The 25,596-nt window shown below is 45.4% G+C and overlaps 1 protein-coding gene across 4 annotated transcripts in view; it reads left to right on the top strand.

Annotated features, from left to right (window-relative positions):
* The window catches only part of LOC1276482 (uncharacterized), an 88,505-nt gene that overhangs the window by 28,521 nt on the left and 34,388 nt on the right, over positions 1–25,596 (top strand). For all 4 annotated transcript variants that reach the window (XM_061652274.1, XM_061652273.1, XM_061652276.1 and 1 more), the window contains one exon: positions 17,649–17,685. The gene's annotated coding sequence lies outside the window, so the exon portion shown is untranslated. The remainder of the gene's footprint in view (positions 1–17,648; positions 17,686–25,596) is intronic.

Below are 25,596 nucleotides of genomic sequence, written 5' to 3'. Positions count from 1 at the left end.
AAAGCTGCACCGAAATGACAAATGAAATTGATTATTTCACGGGTGTGAAAATCAAAATCCTCCACAACGAATCTCTTCCTCCCTTATGATTAACGTTTGATCGAGGGGCGTGAAAACGCATGTCGCTGAGTCCCTTTCGCACCCTTCCTACACATGTTTGACCATGCTCTGGCTCAGCTCACTGGCTAATGTGGGACGTTCGTCGTTTGCTGCCGTCTGTTTCTCCCTTTTTTTTAGCTGGTCATTCATATCACAAGCAGAGTTTTTGAAAAATGAACACATTCCAAATCACAAACCTAAGCAGGTGTAAATTAAAAACATAACAACAGAAACCCCCCACAAAAAAGGAGACCACCGTAATGGAACGGGTTGTGGAAGAGGGCAAACATCGCTTCCTGCTGGGAGTCTACATCTACTGTGTGTTCTGGATTTTGTTTTTTTTTTGCGAACGTTAGACATAGACCCTAAAAATTCCTCGAAACTGCTGAAGTAGACACCAACGAAAACCTGTCAGAGAAAACAAGGCCACCTAAGCTTCTGCGAGAAGCGATGGAATGACGAACAGCAAGCCTGTATCCTTTGAGGGTTGCGCTCCCGCAGAGAATCGTGATAGAGGTTGTCCGCAAGTCTGAAGGAGGGTTTGGGGTATCAACGGGTCTCCTGATCGACTCCCGATACCTGGTCAGTCGTTGGTGAATTTTGCAACCAAGTTGTTTGGTGATCGCGCGAACTGAGGAAACACAGCAGAGAAGAGAAAATTCAATCCAAGCAACAGCAACAAAATAAGGTAATAAAGACTAATACAATAATAAAAAGAACAGCATAAACTTGTTTCTTTCAGACTGATGATTGAAATCGATTGGGAAGTGGAAAAGAACAAAACGAACTCCCTCCTAACGTCACCAACGAACCGTTTGAAGCGCGAGTGCTGACATGCAATTAAAAACGGCGTCAGTATCACAAAACCAAGATCTCGTTTGTGACCCGTTCGGCTGCAAATGTCGGTCAGGCTCTCACGACAGTCCGGCAAAACTTCCAGCACTTCCACTAATCGACAATTAATCATCGGCCCCAAAACGTTTGATTATTAATTAGCACATGGCTGTTTGGAGCTACGAAGGCTCCGAAACGTATTCTATATCCACGAAACGTTTGAAGAATACGCCCATTCTTGAAGTCGGGTTACTCTTTCCGCTTAAAATCCGTCAAAAGTGTTGATGACCATTTCCACGAGGTTTAAAGCTATACCCTCCCTCATACAGTGGGCCACTTTCTCCTGGCGCCTCGCGCGCCTAATCAGCGGACAACGCGGGCAGCTTTCAAGATATGTTATGATACCGCTAATGAATGTCTGCTCTGTCCAACATCTCTCTCTCTCTCTGCCCCCTCTTTTGCCCCCTCCAACAAATCTACTAAGGTGTCAATCGTTTGCAAACGACCTCCCAAATGGTGAACTCTGGCCGGTAAGGGCACAAGAAAGGCGACAGAAAGTAGAAAAACAAAGATAAAAACGTTTGTTCTTTTCTTCACTCACTCAGCGAGCGCGGGAGAGAAAGATTGGATAGAGCTATTAATTTGGTAATCACCATGCCAAAGTGAAACAAAAAAACGCTCCCCAGTCACGCGGTCAGTCTGGCCGATCCGCGAAAGCTCTAAAGCTCATCATCTGCTCGTCTGGGGCACTGGACGTCGTCTTCGTCGTTCGCTTCAGCGTGCGTGAAGCTGATTAACCTGACCTCCGGGAAAAGTAGATGTGATGTGCCTGACCTACAGCGGCGGCGTGGTGATCTCGCGAGGTGCTGAAAGTGAACGAGCGCGGGATTATAATTTCAAGCTCACGACAATGTGTTCTTATTAGCGGCACGATTTCCGGTCCTTCCGCTAATTGAATGACTTTCTTCGGTGGAAAAAAACTTTGTCTGAAGCGAGATCGAAAGAGAGAAAAACTGCTGTGAGGGGTTTGAGTGATTTTCGCTTTTCTTGCGTATTTCGGCCCTTTTAATCAGCGGTGGCAAACTGATATTTAAAGTCGGCGAGCAAATCCTTTTGATGCAAAGCAATTAAGTTGTATTGAAAAAATGATTTTTAGCGTAAAGTGTTGTGCTTTTATATTATTTCAAAGGCTTTTAATGATCCAATAAATTGTTAAAGCTTAAATAATGCTGTTCAAAATGTAATGATACAAATTTTATGTTTAGAAATCAAACAAACTGTTATCTTATTTCCATTAAAAGAACAAAATGAAAAGTCAACTCCTATTACTTACTTATCAGGCGCTACAACCGCTTTGCGGTCTTGGCCTGCCTCAGGAGTGTTCATTTGTACTCTCCAATGGGATGGGATCCGAAGCCACTCGAGGGATAATACAGGCTGTCCCATCCAACTCCTATTCCGACACGTTATTGTCGGGCAGAGTGGTAACGTGTGCCACCACATATCCAAGCTTGAGTACACGGGCTTGACCCAACCCCTTGGGCGGATGGTGACATATGGCGAACCAGAAGGGGGGTGGATATTCCGGGAAACAGGTAGCCTTAACGATGCCCCTCCCCCCCCCCCCCCCCAACGCAAAACAAAACGGTCACGTGGGCGCGGGGCCAGTCACCCAGTCCCATGTAATACCAGACTACGGAAAGCCAAAAGAATCATCGAAACGTCAACTCCTATAGCCAACTTAAGTCTTTAATTTTTTTTTTATACAGGGTTTTCGAGGATTATATAGTCATGTTCAGCGATTTGTAGATTCGTTCAGACATATAATAGACTCTTTCAGCGAGATTTAGAATTGTTCGGAAGTAGGCGTTGACATGTTCAGCGATTCTGTAGTGTTGTCATTTGTTTTGTTTACACCCTGTGCCCAATTCTTAAATACCATAAAAGTAGCAAATAATCATTCCTCAAGCTGTTTAATACATAAATTAGTTGATAAAAGCATATTTTTTCGAAAACCGTTTGTTTACCTCCTGATGAGAATGATGCAAGTTGCAGTCCAAGGGGTACGAAAGTGACAGCTCTACAGTATAACCGAACATGTCAACGCCTACTTCCGAATAATTCTATATCTCGCTGAAAGAGTCTATCATATGCCTGAACGAATCTACAACTCGCTGAACATGTCTATATAATCCTCGAAAACCCTGTAATGTCCCATTAAGATATTGAGCAACTCAGTGTACCGTGGCTACATTGTTGCAACTAATCGTGTGAATTTGTCTCGCCAGTAGCATTTTTATCTATCCAACAACCTTCACCAACATACACTAATGTACATCATGGTCAATCAAAAACTGCAGCATTACCTCGGAACGCAAAGGACACCGTCCATTGTCAATCCACCGGGAGAGTCACATGATTTATCATTCCATCTGCCAAATTGCAATTGCTAGCACCGATAGCTACGTCTCCGTCGCCGAAACAATCTTGCCGAAAGACCATTTCAGCCTGGTGGATTAAATCGGCGCTTCGTAAATGGTGTAACAGAGAGAGACAGATGAGCAATTTTGTGCGATTGCTTTATTTCTATTGTTACCATTTATATCGCGTGGCGTTTGGTGAAGGTTTTACTGCCATTGTTACTTTCGGTGCGTCATGTGCGCCAATCATCATCATCATCATCATCTTGCTGTTGGGGCTGTTGAGAAACGCACCTTGCAAGACCGATGTACCAAAAAAAGAAGAACAAAAAAAAACACCTGACCTGCAATCCCATGAGCATTAGCCAAAAGCAAAACAAAGCAAAACAGAAACACAATAATAACTTTATTGTACACAATTGTGCGCAATCGAGAAGACGAATTGTGTGGCCAGGTCACCAGGATGCTCTATTGATGGGTTTTCCCATTTACTTTTTTTCTCTACAAAACTACAAAACAGTGAGGGCCAACGAGACCTTCGCAGACGGTTGAACGTGTGTTGTGCCGAGTCACACACGTGAGGCGGCATCGGCTGTTCTTTCGATTGTGCGATTTGTGATCCATTCGTTTATAACTTCATTCGACTATGACACGCATTCGCACTTGCCAGCAAAGGTGCGAAAGTAATTACAACGTATGTGTATGTGTGGTGACCCGCCGTAAAAGAGCCGATGATAGCAATCTTTCCCTTGTCAACCACACCCATCACGCCCGTCCGTCGTATAAAAAAACACGAACAAATGAGTTATTAACCTCAGCACCGAACACTACAAGCGGGCTTTAAATTCGGTCTAATCCACCAGCATTAACCCACTAGCCGAATTGTCGAGCCAAGATACGTTGGAAATGATACGCTTGCCAAGTGCTCGGCCGTCGTGTGCCCCACAATCGGTACAACGAATCGGTTCCCCACCCGAGAAAGCTTGATTGTAATTGATTGTAAGGACTCGCTTAGTGGGCTTCACCATTGCTGCCCACGAAGTTAACCCAATTTTGCAACGATCTGTTCACACGATTCGCAGCAAGCAGGCAGGCAGCTGCATCATCAACACGAGAGCGAGAATATGATGAAGCGCCTGGGCGCAAGGTGCTCGATTCTCTCGGCCTTTTTCCATGCCTGCCGGATAAAATTACCATGAGCCCTTCCCCCGTTCGGGTGTGTACGTGGTTCCTTCCTTTCCACGCTCAACCAGTATGCCCAGACGACGACGACGACGACGTGCAGTGAAAGTTTCCGAACAGTGCTGAATGATGACACAAGCACAGGGCAGTTACTTGCAATACGATAATGCTGCTCCCTTTGCCCTCACCTTTGCTTCTAGTTGAAAAATGCATCCATTTCTCTCCTTGTCCACACCACGCACCCGGACGGTTCTAAGAAATCCCGCCCCAAATCGTTCCCTCAAACCTCCACCAAATTGGCTTACAAAAACGCATCAGGAAGGGGTTTGTGCAGGAGCACAAAACTGGGCACGCTGCCAAGAAGATGGCAATCACCTCCCGGGTTTTGCCTGGTGCTGCACGCTGCTGCCCGCGCATGAAATATGCTCTGGCGAATTTGATTAAAAATTATGTGGGAACAACTTGTGACGCTTGTGACGATCGCCGCACCCGGGTAGGGCGAAAGGTAAAAGTGCAGACCAGACGCCTTCCCGGCTTTCTGGGCTGGCGTGGCTAGTGTACTTTAGCTCAATTACAGCGCAAATGATGGTCAGTGCTGGGTGACCACAAAACCCGGGATTGAAGTGTCGGACCGGGGTGTGTTCTCGCAGACACGATCTCCGACAACTCGACACGGTCGGTGCTTTATCATCTCGGGTGCAGTGATTGTCTTTTCACCTCCTCTTTTTGCTTTGCGTGATTTTCTTGTTTTCTTTCCCCAGTTCGGTGTGTTGTTTGAGATGGTTTTCTTTTAAGGGCTACAGGTGTTTTGAGAAAATTGCATTGAGATGGAGAGAGGGTTGACATGAGAGCAATAAAACCTGTTCATTTTTATTAGAGATTTACAAGGAATGGTGTCAAATTTCATACTTAAATTGATAAAAAATAACAGAACAAGTCATAACAACTTCAACATAAAACTAGAACACTTCTTTATAAGCAACACATCATCACGAATGTTCGATATTCTTTCCATTCATACTGCCAGCTTTATGTCTACTTCATGTACACTTTCCAACACACCACCACATTCGTGGTTATCCCGACATCCCGTGTCCCGCCAGCACTGCAGACAGCGCCAGTGATTGAAAGCCAATGTGAGGTTAATCAAATTACTACAAACTAATCAACCATATTAAGTACAACACAGCCCCGATCAATTCCCCCGATCCCCCGATTAGTTCCATCTGCCCTCGGGCTCGTGTCGGGCCCGGCACACTGACACCGCCACTAAAGCCACAGAAGAATTAAAAATCAATCATTGCTGTTGGTTTATTGGTGGAAGCGCAGTAAAAAAAAATACGACCACAAAAGCGGGATGATCGTTCCACGGAACAGGAAATATTCCGGAACAGAAAAACCGTTTAGTGGGGATCGCTTTTTTACCCTCACCTAAATAGGCAATTTTTATTCATGATTATTTGCAAACTTTTCCAACCTCGAGCGCCAACATTCGACATTAAAAACTAGGACGCATCTTTTGCTAACTTTTTCCCCTACTAGCTAGTATCTTCCTTCCGGGACCCACAGCTCAAAGATATGGCGTAAAGGAAACTTTAAAATTGCTTTCATATATTTTACACTTTTCGATTACCTAGTTGTGTTGACTAGCCTCCGACCCCCACCTGTACACAGTGGTCAAACTTCCTAGCCCAAATCCAAACTTCTAAGTTCATCTCGTGTGTTCATCCTTGCACGTGTAAACCGTGCAGCCCGTCATAAGTAATAGGCAAAAGGGCAAAGAAGAAGAAAAGAGTGTCCTCACCGTCCTCAGTTGCTCTTTTTTTTTGTACTGTTTCGCACTGTCATACATAGAATGGCAAAATACCTTCACTTTAATGAAAAGAACTTCTTTTCATGATGAGCTCCATGTTATTCATGTTTAACCTATTTGCATAATACTCGAGGCTGAAGAGTCACTTCCATTGCGCTCGCTAGCTGGTCGGGCAGGATGACACAAAGCGACCCATCAAAAGGCACGTCCCAACACTCCACACACCGAGACACGCCGGTAGAGCTTTGGTGAGCTAACTTGTGCTACAATGTGCGATGCCCTAAAAGAAGGTAAGGGAGAGAACGACACATTGGGCAGAGGACACACACACACACACACACAGTTTTCGAAGAACCTAACGACGAACCACAACAAGAAAAGTACGAGAGAAATCCGCCAGAGCTGTTTCATCCTTCGGTTACTATAGCCACGATAACATGGCGTACCATTGAGGGATAGGGGATTGCTTGCTTTTGCCTCTGCTTGATTTGATTTCTGCATGCTGGATGGTTGATTAGTTTGTACAGTTCTCGTATCGTATGGCCCAGCCAGACAAGCCGGACAGACCGATAGTAGCAAAGAGGTTACACGCCGGGGTTAAGGGTTATGCTGGCAAAGGTGGCGTACTGAATGTTTACCAGTGTGCCCGAAGAAGAAAAAATGGAACCTTCCAAGCCGGACTTCTTGGAAGGATATTACAAAACAAACCAAAACCCCCACAACCGGGCGCCAGGCACTCTTGGGGAGAGTATTTGTAAACGGGGAGCAGTTCGCAGAAGTTGCATCTGGTAGCAGAGTCCCGCTGGCGCTGGGTTTTAATTAGTTCGTTTGTGCCTGGCGAGGTTCTTCAAAGAAGCATTTTCGCTTGGGACGACGACTTCATAACCAGCCGCTCGACGCATGCAAAGTGTGCAAAGACAAAGTTGTGTGTTGTTCATTCATCAAACAGTCAGTCAAATTCCAAACACCAGTATCAATCCGTAAAGCAAACACCATTATCAAGTGAGGTGTCATTTCGTTTGCCGCTTGTACAATGCACCCGATCAGATGCACGTCCAGACTGGACAGTTTGACGCTTATCCTTCTCATCCGCTAACGACGAACGATCCCCGGGGCCCTCCGCTGGGCAAGATATCTTTCCGACTACATCTCCCATTACCCAGCCAATCATCCCATTCATCCCAACCTCAGACACTCACACACACAGCAGAACAAAGATCAATCGAGCTTCCTCCACCAAAGATCTGTACCAAAGCATACAACCACAAAGCCAATGATCGGTGGGGCGATGGATACGGTGGCGATTCAATCTGATCCTCCCATCCCTTTGTCCTCGCAGCACAACCGGCTTCCGATGAGCCGGCCAAGATACCGAACGAACCCGGCCGAAACAGTATCGAGCGAACCCATCGGCTACAATGGTGCTAACTGAATGGGGTGGGATTCGCTACCACCATTCCCCGGAGTCGCTTCAGCTTCAGATATCAATCCGGTGGGAATTGAAGTCATTAATCAATCGGCACCCTTGGACACCCTGTTGTACTGCGCTTTCGCGCGGCTAGCGCTCCATCAAAAGCATGGGGACGCGGACGAAAAGGGCGGCTTTTTTTTGTTATTGTAAGTGCTGGCGCGGTGGCGTTAGCGCTCGCTCTCGCGTACGTGCGATGATGCATTTAGATAACGGTCAAATGGGGGTCAAACCGGCGCACAAAAAGGGAGCTAGGGAGTGGGAATAGAAAACAGTTCAACGTCACCGAGTATGCCGAGAGGTGTACTTCTATCGTCGTCTCGGAATCGGAACGGGGCGCTCCGGGTACTTGGACGAAGTACTTGATTTCTCTCAGCGCTTCTGCACTTTCTTTCTGGTTCACACTCCCAGTGACCAAGACAATTTTTAGAACACATAAAACCAGTATCGGCAAACGCGCATCGCGCTGTGGGAAATAAAGAGAAACATTCAACAAGCTGCAGCAGCACCAGCAGCAGCAGCCCACAATACAAACATCTCTATTTTAATGATCCCGCCAGCTATAGCTGGTACTTCAGCACCAGCAGCGCCAGCCCAGTCCTGAAATGACGCTCAAGCATCATTAAGGAAAGTGAAAGACTTCTAAGTCTTCTAATTGCTTTAATTGGATCTCAATTTTCTTCCGGCCCTTCCATTCTCGCCCGGTTCGTTCTTTCTCGCGCGGTGTCATTATCAGCAATAATTTCACACGAATCGAAAAAGGAAAGGAGGACGCGGCTGCGGAGGGTAAAAACATAATCTTGCCCCATTCATAAGCTCTGCTCTGCTGGCGCGTATCTCGTTGTGCCCAACCTGGTGAAGTGTTTAAATTTGACACGTTAATAGCACACGGTTTTCAACAAGCGGGTGCCCGGAGCCGCACCCGCATTGTGTTCCCCTATCGAGCGCTCGATCGTATCGATAATGCGGCATCCAATTATGTTATCATTAGAGCAAAGAAAAGGGAAAACGGAACCGAAGACGCGGGTCGGCATCCTTTCACTGTAGCGCCCGCGTAGGCATTAATCAAGCCGCCGTGTATCTGTTGCTAAACGCCGCGCGTGTGGGCGCGTATATCCGTTTGCCACCAGTGTGTGTGTGTGTGTGTCGTGATGGCATTATGCAAAGTAAGGCTAGTCACGGTTAAGCCGCACAAGCGCGGCGATGACAAAACGAAAGCAAACGCCTACACACAAACACTTTCGGGATGCCAGTTGCCTCCAATGATGGCCGCGTCCGTGTATCTTAAGTGTCTCTTTTAACGCCTTCCAGCCAGGGCGGGCGATGGTCCCAATAAATCGGTACGACATTTGAGTGAGAATCAATCGAAGGCAATCGTTATGAATGGGCGATCGGCTTGGCTGCTCATTAGCATAAACTGAGCGCGGTCTATCGTCCATTAGGTCCACACAAACTGCACAAATCAGGGGATAATTTGTTGTTATGGTTACATCTTTGACTGCTTCGTCTGAGGGGAAAGGAATTTCCTGCAGTAAATTACATTGATTGCAAGAATCCTACGACATTAGATTGGTTTAAGATAATGCCGAAGATAGTACTACAATAATGAGCTATTTCGGGCAATGCACGGCAATCATATCAAGCCACACATCAATTCATTAAATGAACCATTAATTATAATGTTAAATATAAAATAGTTAATAGAAAAAAAATCCTCCAAAATTAGTTTCCTTTCCCTCGTTACGTTTGACAACTCCGCTTATCGCCATCATAACCGTCATGATCATCGTCACTGTTCGCATGCTTGGCTGCGCTCGCGCACACCTTCACCAACCCGCGGACAATTGTGCTCTGCTCGCCTTACTTACTTTCTTTGTCTTCTGTCCATGCGGTGGGAGGTTATGTTACATGGGACGGCCCGCGTACCTATTTTCTTTCTTCCTACCATCTCCAATGCCAAACCAAAGCCAAAGGCAACGATAGTTTCGCGCTGTGTTTTGGTTTTTGTTTCCTTTACCCCCTCGTTTTCGTTATGTAGCGCGCTCGTCCATTGAACCGATTTCACTTTTCATTGTCATAGTCGTAGCGCCCAAAAGCGCCCACCAAACGAAACGGTAGCGTTTTTCGCGTGTCTTTTCTTCGCGCTCACACACACACACACCTTTTCTGTTTTCCTTTGGTGCGGTTGGGTGCCTTTTCCTTCGCTGCACGTGCACGTCCACAACCGGCGCTTGGTCAGCGGACAAGCGTACCCCGCTGAAAAAAGTGATGGTGGTGTAATGGTGGGTGAGTTTTGAGGACAATTTTTCCATTTTTCAATCGTTTGTACCGCTCGGCCTCCGCCTCCGGACCTTTGTCAGTTTCGGTGCGCAAGGAGGAGGAATTTTAGGCCCCACATTTTTCCGTTCGAGGCATGGTTCGGAGCATAACACGGGCGAATTCCGTACTCGTGCATCGGGGCGAGTCTTGCCATGTACTTTATTTAAGGTTGTCACGAGCGCCCTTGCTTTCTTTTTGATTTGTCCGCCGAGATCAAGGAGGAGCTTTTGTGTGTGTGTGTGTGTGTGTGCTTGTGTGTGCACAACGGTTTGATGAGGGAATGAAATAAAAAAAATACGCTCTGGTAAAGGGAAGAAATCCTTTATCTGCTGATAGCACGTGATCGTAGGTTGAAAATTGAAAAAAAAACAGCAATTCTTTCAAAGCCACCGACACAATACAGAACAAAATATTCGAAAGTAAATATTCCTTTTTCAATCTAAAGCAAACTGGGAATTATTCTCTATTCTGTGAGTACGTTTCGAATTTGGAACACCGTGCGATCAATAGGTACTCGATGGAAGTGGTTGAATTCAACTTCGTACGGTTTGCAGTCTCCAGGTGGACGCGCTTTGAAGAATTGCTTTCCAACAGAGAACATCAAAGCGAATTAAATCGATTCAAATCTCGACGCTGACGTCAAAGAATAATTGTGAAAGTTTGCCTTGCTTGTAGCATAATATTACTTTCACCTGGATGAAATGGATAAAATTACCACACCGTTTTAAAAATGGACTTTTATGAAAACACATTTTAGAACGACAAAACTCGTTTCTTACAAACAGCTTTTCACTTCTGGAAAATACCTATAATTTCAGCTCATTTTTTACTCACCTTAAAGATATCTCGATGGGAGACGCCTTAATGTGCAGGGAACGAACCAACACCAACCAGCGTAATGGTGCAAAGTGGTATGCTGCAATTATGTAGGAATTTGGTGGACTGTTACTGAAACGATTACTTCACGCCTTACCTCTGAACCGGTTAAGTGATTATTGTGCGCCAAATGTGTGTCAACCTCGTGTAAGGCGCGAGGAGCAAAAAAAAGCATGATCCTTTGTCATGAAGCTTTGTCACGGTGCGAAAGTGGAACGGAAAAAAGCCATCTCGTGTTCAAAAAAACACGAAAATGACTATTTTGACCCAAAAATGCACGCAGAAACGAGCAGTCCCGAGCAGTCAATTGCAGCTATCAATCTCCGAATGCAAGTTAAAACTCTGCCAAAGTAATAACATTTATCAAAGTAATGTTATGTACTCACCCGGAGGTTAACAAAGAAATCAATTGTCTCTGGCCATCACAATCATCACGATCCCGGCCTTGGTCCCTTGCAGACAGAGTCTGCTGACCCAAGCACAGTTCCCTCCACTTGGACCACCCTGACTCGCTATTAATCTTTCGGGTCACTCTCTCTCTCTCTCCCTGCATTACAACCGTTGGAATGATTTATTTCGTCAAATCTGCACCAAATACACATCCGTATCGATAACATCCTTCTTCTTCACCTGTCCTTAAGCACAGAAAAACACCCTTCAGTGTAAAAGCAAAAAAAAGTAAATGTCATCTGACGCCAACGGAAAGGATGGTTTGGAATGGCAAAAGGGTGTCAGCACAGCAAACCATTGTTAAAAGGCTTCACACATTTTGCCAGCAAAGGGTACCAACCCGAGGGGCGATTGTACATTCCACAGTTTAGCTCGAAACATTCCATTCCAAACCAAACTGACTGACCACACAAAACGTGAGTCCGCCCCTAAAATCCCTCGTTTTGCGCACCAACGAGGACGCGCTACGAGGAGCAAAACAAAACCAAACCCGCACCCCTGGATTTATGAAACAAATTGCCACCTATTATTTATTCTCCTCTGGCAGCCGGCACCCTTTTGGCACGCGGTTGGATCGCGTTTTTCATGCACGAATCACATTTTTGCTCCATTTGAACGCCGGATTTGTATCACTCACGTACACAATCCCCGGTCCTCCCCGCACAGTCCCTTTTAATGGTTGATTAAGCGATGCAAACGGGCACTGTGGCCAGTATAATATGAGCTCATTTTTTGTTGCTATTTTTATTACTGCTACTCCCTTTGTTTTGCTACTTCTTTCTCGTCCCAATGGATTAGGAATTTCTCGAGAGAATAGAGAGAAAGAGAGAGTGAGGGCAATGGCGAGAAGTCCTTCCCGGGTGGAGCGACGGTACCTTTGCTACATTAACTTACTGACCTATATAAATGGAGCCGTTAATGCGAACGGAACCTCACCATGCCACAGGAACAGGTACGGGGCGCTGAGATCGGACCACTCAATCATGTAACCGTTTCCGACGAGCGGCAGCCGCAGCAGCAGCCATTCTGAGCGTTTGCCGCACCTCTTTTGGTTGCTTTCTTCGGGCAAGATGCAATACCTTCTTGAAAGGAGAGAAATCCACAAAACCGCACCGGCAAGAATGTCAGTTCCGGCAGTAATTTTATATCACTGTCAGGCGGGACTCGCCCAACCCACACCTTGGCCGTGGACCTGGGCACAGAGAGAGAGAGAGAGGCGTGGCATGTCGTGTCGTGTCGTGATGTGTGTGTGCGCCCGCAGCATCATATCAGTCACTCCCCAAACAACGTGGTCGTGTGCAGGAACCGTTCCACACCCTTCGAATGGGCGCTCGCTAACATAATCAGCTTACAGCCGGTATCCTAAGGAAGCCGCATCATTTCGTTCCACTCGAATCGGTCCGTTTTTATTTGACGCCCAGCTAGAGAGAGGGTGTGAAAGGAAGGGCGAATGGGGGGGAAGGGATGCAGGTTCACACCTTCCTTCAGTTTCCTATCGCGTGCTGGGTGGCTCGGTGCCGGAAAAAGTGCCTGATTTTCGTGCCGGCATCCGGCAATCGTTTGGCATTTGGGATTGATGTACCCCATACATGTATCCCCATCGCTCGTGTGGATCACTACACCCTCCTCCCGAGCGTTGTGTGACTTGTTAGCACGCGGTAAGTTATTGCGCCATAAACACTGTAGCAGTGTGTGCGTGTGAAAAGTTTTTATCGTGAGAAACCGGTGCGCGCGACAAACGCCGCCCGACGGATGGATGACTTTCAGCACCTTCCACAATCTCTCCACGCCGGGCACGACGATGAATGGTTGGTCGACGGTAATCTTTACACCACCAGCTTCTCAGTCGTTTTTTTTTTTAAATAAAATAAAACGGGGTACGGCTGTTCACCTCAAAACCTAACGCGTGCCGACGGAGCTTGTTTGGCGGTGGCGATGATGATTTTATTCACCGCAAAAACACGCCAACACACAAGCGCTGACGTGCGTTATGGCCTCCCCCCTCCCGATAAAGATATTGGGGGGGGGAGCTTCACAGCTTCACGTGTTAACACGTGATGTGTGCGGTGCCTGCAGGCAAAAGATTACGATGACACGTGTTAGCCCGGGCCGGGTTCTTGCATTGGAATTTTCATTTCCTTATCCTCTGACAGTACTTCTTCCCTGTATTGAAAGGGATGCGATTGATAGCTTGACCTTACTAAGGGACACATACAATTTATAATAAAAACACAGCATAAAAGCACACACATACTCCCATAAACTTACCAATCAAGTGGGTCAGCATTGTACGGCCCCGATTACACATGTTTGGATTGGTAAGCACCCTGTTGCCCCCCCCATTATCGGAAGTGCTCTATCGTGCCTTATCGGGCTCGGCCATCGATTGCCTTCATACAAACTGCACTGTAGGGGGGAAAACCAACAAACAAACTCGTACATAGAACCATTTTTCCACATCCGCCTGCCGGCTCAAGGGGTCCACAGACCGCATTACACTCTTTCAGTGACGCAACGCGGCTGCAATTGAAAAAGTGTGAATGTTTGATAAGCCACAAGTGCTCGGAATTTGCTGAACAAATATTTATACCCCCCTCTTTTCTCGGGGCGATGGTGTGCGTTTCTTCGCAAAGGGGGATGCGCGGTGAAAAAAACCCAGCCATCATTTGCGTACCGTTTTCCGCAGTGTTGTGGCGCACTGCACTGCACTCATCAGCAACAAGTACGAGCAGTGCACTCGGTTTCGAAGCGTGAGCAAAAACTTTAATGGATGCCCCCCCCCTCCCCCCCATTTACCTTGAACGCTCTAATGAGTGGGTGATAAAGTTAGGCCATCTGGACAGGAAGTGTATTGCTTTGAGAGGGGTTAAAGCGCATGCCATTGATACAGTGTGGTACGATTGACGCAAAAAATCTGCTATTTTTGCAAAATAAAAAATCTGCAACTGATTATTGAAAAGAATATTCTGCAATTCTTCAATGTTACGGAATTTAAAATAGTTGATGAATTTCTGTAGTCCGAATAGCATCGATACTAGATTTTAATATGGTATACCCATTTGTGCACTGTGCTTGACTACTTTTTTGATAACGTTTGCATAAAAAATGAACTTTTTCGGTTGACTGTAGAAAAAAAAATAATAGAGATAATTTCCTTCCATGATCATGCTTTTGAAGGTGGTTGTTGAAGATAACTAGCAAAAATAAATCTACGACCTTGCAAGCTTAGTGTCTTCAGTTATTCGGATTTTTCTCCAAGGCGGACGAAGAAATTTTATCCTCAGTTATTGCTACAAAATTGTTTGAGTAGAGCTTTTGCACCATGTTGGTCCACAAAATTTCCAAAAGACGCATCTGGGAGTTGTTGCCCCGGTTCGCAGACTAGGGTGTCATATCGAAATTATGCCAACATTCGTTTCAAATGATCGAATTGAATTTTGGCGCCACTGTTTGCCACTGCGAAGCCAGTGGACGCGATTTCTGCTTCCTGATATGTTGGTTCATGTTTCCCAGTTACTAATTCACCATGTTTGGCCGGTTGCGTCGACCTCTTGGCAAAGCTAACGCAGCAATGTACCTTGTCCTTCATGTACAGCTTCCTTTGGAACCTCAAGTCGCATAGGGTCGTCGGCGATTCGGAACCGGGCTTTCTTTCAATGATCTGATTATTATCTACTAGTGCCAAGATGTTGTAGATGCCGTAACAGACTTATACCATGCCCACAAACTGGCCCACGGAGTCTGTTTTAGACGCTACGGAGTGTCCCGTTCTTTGATCGCCTGCGCTCCTGAACGAAGTTGCTTCACTGTTTTGGTAATCATAGTTAGAGTTCAACTGATAGATGCATAAATTGTGTCTGCTGGCTCATGGGATAATGTTAATTAATGTGCAATCAACATTTTGTTAGTCCGGGTAAAGAAAAAACCCATTAAAAATCATCATTTTTTGTCCATTTTATTTAATGCAATTGTTACAATGTAAGCCCGAAAGCTCTTCCCTACCTATTTGCTTACAATGAGCGCATCGTGCATTACTTAAAAATGGAATTAGCACTGAAATAAAACCATAAAATAAACTTTAACAGCAAACCGATGTCGAGGTAACGGTAAACCACTCAGAAAACCATGTTAAAATCACTTTAAAACAAAAAGGAGGTTAACATCAGTTTGCAAACTACTTGCCACGCGGTCCAGGCCGTGCTTCTATTTCGATCAACAGACAAGTGGCACTACAGCAAAACAAACCTACCTACCCACGCGCACATTAAGAACATAATCGAGCCAAGCCCCGTGTAAATACAACAGCGCCCGCCGATTGCAGCAAACATAAGCACTCCAGACTTCCTTCACAGCCGAACCCCAACCCGTGCGCGGCCTGGCAGGTAAATCATCGTCAAGCACATGAGCGACTCCCGGGCTTGCTCGTCCATCAGCGAAGCGGAAGTGAACGCTGGTAGTGGTTCACAGCATAAGACTGAAGTCAACGCTGGCAAGAAAACCTTTCTAAAAGGGTACCTATTGTTACTGTTCACCCTTGAGGGCCATCCCATCAGCCGCTCGACAAATCACCCGATAAAGCATGTACACTGTACGCTGAGCCGTTGTGCACAGCATTTATCCCATTTATCCCACACGGGACACACGCAGCTGACAGCGTCACCTCATCGAAGGCGCCATTTTACACACGTTAACAGCGTCGCCCGTTTAGGTTCGCGTCGCAAATGTGGAGCCTCAGCGCAAACTTCGGACCCACTGAAACAAAACCATTTACAGCTCATTAACCGCCACGCACATTTGCACCGCAGCGACCAGCGACTCTTGACGCGGTCTTTCGCTGGCCGAGCATTGTGTGTACGGTAATTTATGACGGAACAGGAGGACGACGACGACGACGACCACTCGAGCCCGTGTAGCATAACAGGCAACCATTTCGACCGGCAGTGGCCAGAACCGCCACCTTCTTAGTTCTCAACTTTAGCCGTCACAACGGCAGCCGTGTGTGTTTCTTCCGGATTTGCATGACCATAGGGTCGGTTATGCAAACATTCACCCAAGCCAGGTAGTGTGTAAGTGTGTGTGGAGTGTCTAGTGGGAAAAAAGACCAAAGGTGGTGTGTGCCATTTTGCAGACGGTGAAGGGCAGAGAACCACAGCAACTAGCCAGGTCTGGGTCAGCAGTCGCGGCCACGGAAGTGTGAAATCTTATTCCGAGGGCATCTCGTTCCCGGAAAAGCGCGCTTTATTATTTTGAAAGGCAAACAACACAACACACTTTGCGCCATGTTTGTTTTTTCGCTTTTGTAATAGCGGGAAAGATTGTTGTGTTTGTTTTTTCCTGTTGTAATGCGAGAACTGCACCTGCTCCGACCAACGGAAGCGCATTTTGTAAAGGGATTTACGTACACGACGAAACATATGACCTTCTCCCCCACTCGGGTCGATCCTACTTTCTCCATTGCCCCCCTCGGAGGCTTGCCTTTTGTTTTATAAATAATGAGTCTTTCAAAAGTGTGCTCTCCCGCGAGGGCTACCGATTTAATCACACTTTATGGGCAATATGTATATTCTTTTTGCTTCACAAATTATGCGAATCATTGCCTCATTGATATTCAATGCACACTCATACACACATATATATACCCCGTTGGAATTTAGGTTTCGTTTTGCACCTTTTTTCAACACGGAACAGTGTGTCATTCAAAGGAACAACAGCAAAAAATCGCATTCAACCGCCGCCAATAGAACGACACAGCGAACGGAGGGCACAACACATAATAACAAAATCCTTCGCCATCAAGAAAGCTGCTGCCACTAAATGGGACACACATCACGCCGGTGCAACATGTGTGAAATGTATGCTAATTGCAATCTATATGCGTGGCTAAGCGTCATGCACACATTCTTTCGTGCGCACACGCGTTTTTATCACCCACATTTTGTTAGTTTGTAACCCCTTTATCCACGCGTTCAGCTCCCAGTTCAAAGTGCGGATAGGAGTAATAGAAATGGGGGGGGGGGACCAATTGCTGACTACATTGATTGATTTTTTTAATAAGACCCGATGTACCTTTTTTCTATCTTATAAACTTATAATAAATGAATAAGTTTATAAAGATAGATAAACTTTCCAAATGAAATTCAACTACATTACTGCAATGAAACATATGTTCTTCTCTTTTTCCTTCCAGGATTTGTAAGCATTTCAACAAGACTACAAGACTTACGGTAAGTTTTCCTTCTTCTTTAGATTTTTTTTGTCCTTAGAAAGCTTCCGAGGCCAAAACTTGTACACATTATTTTCATACTCGCTAATCAGAAGAAGGTTTTTAACTATTACACTTAGATTTGCAATCGCAAACATAAAAAGCTTTTGGCTTAACTTCAAGAGAAAAGTTTGTTAGAGGTTCGATGAAATCTGTGAATTGATCCATTTAAGAACGTTAACAGTTCTTATGAATACTTTTATGCTCAATTTTGGGTGTTAAAATCTTTAAAAACTTAAGCTTATGCATTCCCTTACTAGGTTTCTTTAATCCACTTCACCCCTCAAAGCTTCATTTCCAATCCGTAAAATCCCATTTCAACACTGGGGCCCTTTCCGTTTGAAGCTCGTAGGCTGAAATGTCAGCCTGTCAGCTGTTTGCATTGTATAGCAGTTTTCGAGCAGCTATCTAAGTGAATATAATATACAGGTAAACTTATCCCAAGGTGTATGAATTTAGAATGCTGATTTTTATCGCGTCTGCTTTTGAATGAAGATTTAAAGAATGTTTTGTGTATTCGTCAAGCTACCAGAAAGCTTGTTTTAACAAAAATGTTCACCCATCCTGTCAAAAAGTTTTATTCAAATTTGGTTATAAAAAATGCTATGACACCACCTGGACTACATACACTTTGATTCCAGATTCGATCACCTGATTTCTTTAATGCACCTTGGGATAAATGTAAACAAACCCGTGTTTTCGAGCAGGTACTCGAATCTAATTCTAGCTTTTAGGCTAAAACTTTCTAGACTGAAAATCGCAGGCTAGTTTTTTGTGTGGTTTTGTATGGATTGTTTACATGATTTTAGCCTCCAACAGTCAAACTCCATACAAAAAACTAACTAGAATCGTGAAGGCCCCCACTGTCAGAGTCACATATAGTTTGAGTTACCATGTACTTTATTAAAATGTATTTTAAGCGTTCGAGATATTTGGTATTGTGTTAAGCGGGTTTGAGAAACTCTGTAAAGCTTCTGGTAGGCTCTACAGATACAATACCTGGGGTAGAAACGTCTTTCGGGGACACTTCCGCATACCCTTTTATCAGTCAATAAACCATACAGGAAAGGTACTTCTTCTCCCAGCAAACTACAACTAAGCTGCAAATCCCCCCTACGGATTGGGAGGATTTTCACCAAAGACTTTTCCAAATGGGCTCTCGCTTTAATGGAATTGTGGAAACCCCTTAAAGAGCACACACGCACACCAAAAACACACCCAATTCACATATCCTAGTGTTCGGTTTCACCTTCAGGAGCCTCCGCATTGAAAGACAAACGGAACGGGAGGCTCAAAACCAACCAACCCCCCAAAAAAAAAACAGAAACAGTGCCCACAAAATGATCCCTTTTGGGATAAAGGTGAGGGCAACAATTCGGGCGATCGTTGATAGGTTTCAGGTGGCATTAAATGGGTGATTTGCATGAAATTGAACCTTCTCCAACCTTGCGGCTTGCGTCGGTCGGCTGACTGTTCGTGTTTTGCTTCGCTTCCAAGCAAACACACCGGGACCAATCAAACACGCACGCGGCCAAACGGTGATGAGTTATTTGTGCGTGCAGTGTGTGTGTATGTGTGTGCATGTGGTTATGGCTGTAAGAATTTGGTTATTGCGTATCAAATTGTGTACGACACAGGTGGGTGTTAGGGCACGCGAAGTGCGCAGATTGCATTAGACACGTACCTTTTTGTGGGGAAAAGAAAGACAAAATTGTAAAGAAAAGATGCAAGAGTAGATAAAAAAAACTACTGAAACAAATTATTTTTTTCCAAATTAAATAATGCAAACGACAGAAATATGATAAGCATCCATTGAGTACTTAAAAGTCTCTAAAAAAGATAAAATAAAAAAATAGTAATACACAATCATTACACACCATTACATCAAGTAGAAAACAAAAACAAAAACTTAAATAAGAATAACATTTACAGAGAATAAAAACATCTTGAGTTCAGGTAATCACTTCAATAGAGTTGAAAAAAAGAATAAAAAATCCCAGAAAAATGCCTGTATACATCATCATCAAAAATAATCCATGTAAAACCGATAAACAAACAACACTTCCCCCCCACACCGAAATTCAAACTTCCCCATTGCACTATGCACGCTAGAAACAACACAAACAATGAGATGGCAACAACAGCATCAATGTGCAAAAACGCGAACCGCCCCACGCACCAAACAAAACGAAAGCATGCTCCCCGGCCTCCGGTATGAAAGGATCGCAAAGAATTAACAGTTAATTGAATATAATACACATGCCAACGTTGATGATTGTTGTTTGACGATATTATTGATTCCGGAGCGGAGCGGGAGAAACCTCTCAAACAACCACCGTTTTTTTTTTTATTTATTCGATTTCCTTTCCTTCTTCCCTCCCACTTTCAATTCATTTCGCACACCCCTTGCTGCTCACGACGCCGCCGACGACGACGACACAGTGTTGCCTTCGTTTCGCGAAATTAATACCACTCAGCTGGGTAAGCAAGCGGTATCGATTGCGAGAGGCCGTACGCGCCCTCGTCGCAAATGTCCTCCCATTGCTGTTCGTCATTGTTGCCGGCATGGCGCAGCCCCAGCAACCCCAGCATCCCAGTTGCCGTTCGATGCCAGTTTGTTTGTCTCAAATCAACGAGCTGCGCTTTATTTTTTACCGTTTTCTTTCTGTTTTTCCTTTGCCGTTGTTCGAGAGAGCTCCTCTTTTGTGCTTGCTCGCACGAAAACAAGCCCAAATGGAGAGATGGGGAAGGGGAGATGGAGAGAGGGGCTGAGCATTTGTAAAATGTTATTAGAAGAAATCGGTAAGCATCAATCAATCAATCAAACCCCCAAACGGTCCGCGCGCGGCAACAAAAGGTGCGAGAAGGTTTTTGCTGGGTTGTTTTTTTTCCGCGGTGCCTCCCCAGTACATTCCAACTGACTGAGGGGGGAAAGAAAGAGGAGGGCCGGACCGTCGGTTGGGGTCGATCCGGTGAATTCGATTTGTACCTTGTGGTGTGAAGAAAATTCCACAGCTGATTCATGGCTTCACACGTTTCCGATATGTTACCGCGGTGGCCTGCGTGGCGCGGGGCCTTTTTGTTTGGCTCTCGCTGTTGGTTTTTCCATTTCCTTTTGTGTGCCAGTGTTTTGCTGCACAACACGGTTAGCTTTTGTGCGACCCGGGGAGCGGGCCGGGATTGGATTCCGTACCTCCCACCATGAGAAAGCACCGTCCCGTGGAAGGTCTTAATCTTAACCTTCCTGCTGGGTTTTTTCAAGCGGCACGACTCCCTCTTGCGCCAGCACTAACGGAACGGCGATGGGTATGGTTCTTGTCCATCATTCATCATCACTGCAACGAGTCGGCTGTGGACTCAGTTTCGAAATGGGAAATGCCGGGCTTTCCGGCAACTGTTAATCGCTCTTTTGCAAACTCATCGCCCGATCTTCATCTTCCAAGAGCAATTCGAGCGGCTTTGCAGGCTCTTGTTTCTATCCGACCGACTCCTCACTACCAGGGCATGGGGGGGGGGGGGGGAGGTAGTGTTAACGGAATGTGACATCCGATTACACCCAAGCTCTTATCACGATCTTCTCCGATTCGCAAAACGTGTGCGCGCGCGCGCATCGCCCGTGTGGGAAAAGAAATTAATGTTTGTCTTTCGCGGTGCCGAGGCTCGTGTAATGAGGCCAAACGTTGGTGAAACATCATCTGCGCCGCTGCTAGGCGGGAATGAAGGAGTGCGGCTAGGACCTCTTCGCCGAACACCTGCTAATGGAGAGGTCTTCACTTAAGATTTGCTACAAAAATTGATTGCTACCTTAAACAAATTGACCACAGTAAGTCATGCTAAGCGTTTGCCTCGTTGCCGTAATTAAGTGAGACGTTCCAGAGCTCCAGCAATAACAGTTCTCTCGTTAACGGTAAAAGAACTTAACTAAGTGGTTTCATTCAACGAGGAAGAGCGAGGAAGATCTCCTTTAGAGTAAGATAAGATATTGTCACTTTGCAGCATTAAAATCTGGATCGTCATTCCTTCCAAGCGTCTGCTTCTTGAAGTCCACGATCACGATCGCAGCGCTGGGCTGCAAACGTCACACTGCTAACCGGGCTGCTTAGTAAACAGGAAACCATAATAGACACTTGTCGGAGGGCACAGAAAAATGGGCTCCCCCCACTAATGCGCCCCAACAGGTGTAGCACATTACGCATTCGACCCGGGGATCCAGGGAAGTAGCAACAGCAGCATAAGCAGCAGTGGTGTCGGAGCATCTCGACGGAAAACTACTCTCGTTTAAATGTTCATGGGCTTTTGAGCTTCCGCTCCCGTTATGCGCTTTATGTCGTCACATTTCAAAGCTGCTATCGACGTTGGCTTCACACCGGCACGGAGCACTAGCACCACCACCACCAGCACTCGATGGTATCGTGTGCACTTCGCGGTTTGTTGCATTATTGCTTACCGGTGGTCGTGGAGCATCATCTCATGTTTCCGCTAGTTTACAACATATAAGGCTTAAGTCGAGGGGTACACAAGAGGGCTACGGAATGGAAAATTTGCCCCCTAATCAGGAAGGCAAACAAATTTTCCGACAAAATGCGTTTGAGTAGTGGAGTGGTGCTTACAGGTGGCGGGAGTTTTTCGAGGTTTTCAGTTAAAGAGATAGTATTAAACACATTGAGTGAGTCACAGTTACGATAATGATTTGAATATTTTAGAAACTTGACCTTTAAAAACATATTAAAAATTGTTCTTTTAACGATGTAATATCTGTACGTATAATTAAAATGTATAAGTGGAATTTAAATTATTTAAAAATACATCTTAACATTTTGCTCATATCTTAGGTCATGATATTAAGTCTATCAACTGGGACATGAAAGCCATATGTTTTAATCATTAATCCATTTCATGAACCCACAGTACAGTGTTTGCAAAGTTTAGCGCACAAATGCACCGTTTTACTTCGTTCGGATTAGCCTACGGCCGAAGTAGGCTGTAAGCCACAGTACACGTGCAACTCCAGCGCTGCGTACACATTCCGGAACAGTCCCACCGTGCGCCGGGGAGTTGCCTCTGTCCCTATTTAAACTTATCTTTGCTCCACTTTGTACCATGTACAGCGAATGGGCAGCTCGGCGGCAGACCGGGCCATACCAAACCCAAACCCGCCCATTACCTCCTGGCGGGATACCATCTGCGGTGAAATTGCAGCAACAACGGCAGCTGACGTTCACATTGGGAGAGCACATTGCAAACCCCTTTGCCCAGGGAAACTAGCTCTTGGCTGGGTGTTTGTGTGTGACAGACAGGAACATGGGAACGCGCCAAATCTCCCCCGTCATAACGCCCACCCAAAACCCCACCCTGTTGTGTGCTTAGTCGTTCAGAAAGCCTCTGGAAAAGTTCCCTCGTTTGCTTCCCCTCCCAAAAGCTACCTACAGCTATCTGGACGGTTAGATAGTTCGACTTTTCACCGGTGCACAATACCAAACGTTGTCGAGAAAGCGTACTACGGGGCCTCCACACACCCAAAAGAACCACCGAAGTCTAAAGGAGGAGCGCACACTCGTTCGCAAACCAACCATTGGGTTGACTTCACCGGGCCTGATGACGGCTTAACAGGTAAATTACAACCCTGGCCACAGATGGCGGTAGCATCGAGTTAAAGTGCATCCTTTCTTCGCGGCATGATTGCGTACGGCCCGGTCCTGATGTTGGACTCAGTTGCTGGGCTCAGCTTGTGACTTCCCAACGTTCCTTTCTGTCGCTGTCATTCGAAGGCTCCATACAATTCGTTTACATACGAAACTCGGCGGCTTATCTGGAGCGAAATGGAGGAGTAAAGTTGATATGGTAAGAGTCCTTAGATATGCTGAGGTTGGACAGTTACATTTCAGGACGTTATTGCCGCTACATGCATGTACACAAAGAGGTATGATGCATCGTTTATGTTGTGTGCTGTGTGATCTGAAGTATGCGAACGGTTGCCAAAGAACGAACAACAAGACTTTACGAGTGGATGGTTAAATTTCGTATGCTTCAAGCCGATCATGTGAGTATTTAGAAGATAGACTCACTTGAATACATTTTTAAACAGTCGTTCTACGGGCTAAACCACAAAATTGGGCCAAATTGAATCTTATATCCGATGCAACTGTTACAATCTCCGCAAATTAAATATCTATTTTCTTACGGTTCTGCTGTACCTGTTGGAGGTTAAGGATGAACCTTGTATTCTATATTCAAAATTCTGGATTACTCCGTAGAACAGTACACGGATGACATCAGACATCAATGTACAAAGCAGCTACAATGTCATGTTGTGTTTCATGTCCACTTGAACCTTGAATCTATTGAATATGGACAAAGTATCTCTTATTAAACCACAACAGCTTCTCCAAAGACCAATCTATATGGAAATTAAAACAATATTGCCTAAATAAACAGTAACTGCCTCCTTCTCGGTCAACAAACACTCGTATAGTTCCTCTTATCTTCTATATGCGTACCGTTTGCTTTTACTATCCCTCTCTCGCCTATTAATTACTCCATAAGCTTATCCTCATTACTCTTCCTTTTATGTCCTACCCATAACATCCCAAGAAGAATTAAAAAAGCATGATACCATCCCGACGAGCGCATAAAGTAAGCCGAATGACGTTAATCCTTTCTCTACGATCCTTTCCATACTATGCCCCGGTTCCACCTTCACAGCAACGTGAAACGACCACCATTGGATTGGATCGATAATATTGGATTAAAAAATAAATAAACATATCATTTTATTGTCCCGGGCCACTCCATCCAGGTCCAAGGACCGAGGCACAAGACATTGGCAGAAACAGCAACAAGAGGCAAAAAAAAAAAAACAAAAAGCCAACGAGACAAGCAAGCAGACAAGATAGGAGAAATGAGGACTCTCGAAGCAGTATGTGCGGTTGGTTGGTAGGTTTCCGCTTTACAATGGTGACCACTTTACGCAAACAAACGATGTTCGATGCCGGTTTGGTTTACGCGTTGCTAGATTACGTCGACACGGAGACAGGTAAAGTGGTTTCTTGTTCGAGACGGGTTGCCCGTACGAGCCGAGGGAGGCTTTCGAGAGAGAAAAGGAAGGAGGGAGAGAAGAAAGGGTGTACAATATTAATAAGAAATGCGTAATTGTATCGCAAACAGAGGACGCGTTTGCCGGGATGTGCTGTAAAGTTGCCACTTGTTGCACGGTAGGGTGTACATTAGGCTGGAGTACTTCGGTACATAATGTCGTCGTAATCTGTGAAATGTTTGACTGTAGAAATCAATTAGAATGGCGGTTTATAGTCCAGTAACGGGTGAGGCAGTACATTACAAGCGAAGGAGAAATGGATATTAAAAGACCTTGTAAAGCATGTTGCAGTGATGTTCCATTTATAATGGAATCAAGTTGGTTGATTATACTTTGTTATTGTTTGTAATTTTAACTGATTAATTATAAAATGGCTCTTTAATCCAGGATTTGCTTGCAGGACCACTCCAAACTAGGAGCAAGTGAACATAATTTCGATACCTCATAAATTAACGTTACATTCATCGCTGCAGGAGATTCATGAACTACTTCTCAAAGCCGTTGAGTGCACACATACACAACCTCCCAAACCAGATAACCATACCAAATCCCCCGGTGTGGTATAACCACCTCAATAATGGATGTACCAGCTCCATGTAACGAACGAATATTTACGATTATTGTTATTAAACGCAAAATATCTGGCCCAGGGCAAATCCATCCATTAACGGCAAGCGAACCGCCCGAGAGCTCGTGTGCCACGGACTTTTGCGGCACTTTCGATCAGCTCGGCCGCCTGTGCACCGGCACTTTCCCAGGTAAACTCCCCCATATTAACTG

The sequence above is a fragment of the Anopheles gambiae genome, chromosome 2 (genome assembly GCF_943734735.2).
Source record: "Anopheles gambiae chromosome 2, idAnoGambNW_F1_1, whole genome shotgun sequence".
In the NCBI taxonomy this organism is placed as follows: Eukaryota; Metazoa; Arthropoda; class Insecta; order Diptera; family Culicidae; genus Anopheles; species Anopheles gambiae.
This window is presented reverse-complemented; position numbering and strand designations above follow the sequence as displayed.